At 42.1% G+C, this 2,676-nt stretch overlaps 1 pseudogene; it reads left to right on the forward strand.

Annotated features, from left to right (window-relative positions):
- The first annotated feature begins 387 nt into the window (after window positions 1–387).
- Window positions 388–943, forward strand: LOC118588757 (annotated as a pseudogene).
- The last annotated feature ends 1,733 nt before the right edge of the window (window positions 944–2,676 follow it).

Below are 2,676 nucleotides of genomic sequence, written 5' to 3' on the forward strand. Positions count from 1 at the left end.
ATTTATAAATCTAAGTGCAGACAGCAGAAGAAAGTTGTAAGACCAAACTAATTTTGACTTTCCCATAGAGGCAAGAACTACCAAAGGACCAGATGACAATTAATAACAACAAAACCTGAAGGGCTGAACCCTGGAGTAATTAGAATGAGTTCAAGTATGCTATCCCCAAATAAGAAATGAACACTTTCAAATGATTCAGAGCATTAGGTGAGAATTTCCTTCTTCAAAAACACAAATTAAATATGGAAATGACAAACAAAGAGGAAGAGCCTTTCTGATTGGCCCAAACCTTGGAGGCCTGTTGCATAAAAGGCGCTGAGTAGAAGAACTTGCTACACTATTGAAAACCCAACTGGGAACAGAGTATCACCCTCCACACCTGATACCATGATCCTCTGCAGCTGCCCACCTTGCTGTCAGCCTAGCTGCTGCAAGACCACCTGCTGCAAGACCACCTCTTTCTGTGAAGCCAGCAGCTGCCCTGAGTCCATCTGCTGCCAGCCTTGCTGTCCCCCAAGTTGCTGCAGCATACCCTGCTGCCAGTGCATCTGCTGCAACATCAAGTCTGTCAGCAACTGCTGCCAGACCTGCTGCCCACCAACCTGCTGTGAAAGCACATGCTGCAAGACCACCTGTTGCAAGCCAACCTGTGTGAGCATCTGCTGCAGCACACCCTGCTGCCAGCCCTGCTGCTGTGAGCCCAGCTGCTGCCAGCCCAGCTCCATAAAAATCAGCTGTCAACCAACTTGCTGTGAAACCAGTTGCTGCAAGAATACCAGTTGCAAAACAAATTGTGTGACCAGTGGTTGCAGCACACCCTGCTGCCAGCCCTGCTGCTGTGTGCCCCTCTGCTGCCAGCCCTGCTTCTTACAGCTCTGTTGCCAACCAACTTGCTGTGAAACCACCTGCCACAAGACCACCTCTTTTCAACCAACCTGTGTGAGCATCAGCTGCAGCACACCCTGCTGTCAGCCCTCTTGCTGCTGACCAACTCCACAAAGGAACATCCACACTGCCATGCTCTGGGGAGAGCTGATGTGCCCTAGCTGCATGAAGCCACATACAACCTTTGCTGACCACCTTCATGTTCTCACCAGGAAAACCTGACCAATGTAAATTCCTACTTAAGTGTTGGAAATGCTTTGGGGAAGGATGGAGTCCCTCACCCTCACTCTCCTCATATCCGAAGATTATGGATCCTATGCCTTCTTCATGGGGGGCTGATGTGAAGGTCTGGAATCAGTCTAAAATCTGAGCCAAGATCTTTATATCTCTCACCAAATAACTTAACAAAACACTTCCCCAAAATAACTTTATTTAACCACTTATCTTCTCAACTGGATTTTCTTCTGTACTTCTCCCAATTTTTATGTACTGTTTCCTTTTTCATGGTCATTTGTGAGTTGTGTCCCTGTAAGCAAGAAATTTTAATAAACTCTGTGCTATCATCATTCCATTTTCTCTGTGATTTTATTTTGATAAATCACTTAATAAAAAATCCACAGAGTCAACAGACTTTCAAATGCTCAACATGGTGCCCTGCATTAGTAACATTAGCATATGGTGAACAGCAGATCCATGGAGAGTTTCTATCTGGAATAATTGGAAGTTAGCGTCCATTGTTTGTGATCTTCCTAGTTCCTCCACCTCAGCTCCCATAAACCAAGGGTCAGTTCTCTTCTTTCATGTCTGACTTTTATAACATCATTTGGGTGGAATCATTTATAACAGTGGCTTTTCTGTCATATTTTCTTTATCATTTACTTGTCAAAGAGCATCTCAGTTTCAGCCACATCTTATCACTTCTTAATTAGAGTGGCATGAACTTGGGAGTGTCAATATCCCTCTAGGGTTCTGATTTCCACCATATCATTTGCTAGAAAATGGGTGTGTAAGATTATCATATTGAATGAAATAAACTAAACTCAATAAGACAAAATATCAACCAAATGCTCTCATTGGAAACCCAAGATTTTACAGAGAAACACAAATATTATAGATTGTCTGTGAGAAAGAGGGCCACTGTCAAGGGAGGATCTATGAAAGAGCAAATATCATCAAAGTACATGTGTACATGATATACTTAAAGGACTTCATAGATTTCCTCACTATATTCAATAAATGGGCTTGATTAAAAATGAAATTTACATTTAAAAAGGATTCTGATTTCAGTGAACTTGAACAAATACCCTGAGTTATGGCTACTGGGTCATAAAATGTTTTTACTTTTGTTTAGTTTTGTTTTTGAGGTGTCTTTGTAATGTTCTGCACACCTGATGTGCTTCTTCATATTCCCAATGTTGTATAAGAGTCTCAGTTTCTTGGGCTAGAGAGATGGCTCAGCTGTTAAGAGCACACATGGCTCTTGAGGAGCACATGGGTTCAATTCCCAGCCTCCACACAGCAGCTCACAACTACCTGCAATTCTACTTGCTAGGTATCCAGTGCCCTCTTCTGACATCCCTGGGTATGTGCTGTACATACATACATGCAGGCAAAACATTCATATACATAAAACATAATAAATAAATACTTTTAGTTTTTTAATGTTTGAAGTGCCTCATATTCTCCACACATGTATCAACACCTTTGGCTCTCTTCTTGTTCTGATACTAAACAGACAACATTCTAATACAGCAACTGTTATATGCTCAAATAATATTCCAGTGTTTGGTG

This window comes from Onychomys torridus, chromosome 8, assembly GCF_903995425.1.
Source record: "Onychomys torridus chromosome 8, mOncTor1.1, whole genome shotgun sequence".
NCBI classification, from domain to species: Eukaryota; Metazoa; Chordata; class Mammalia; order Rodentia; family Cricetidae; genus Onychomys; species Onychomys torridus.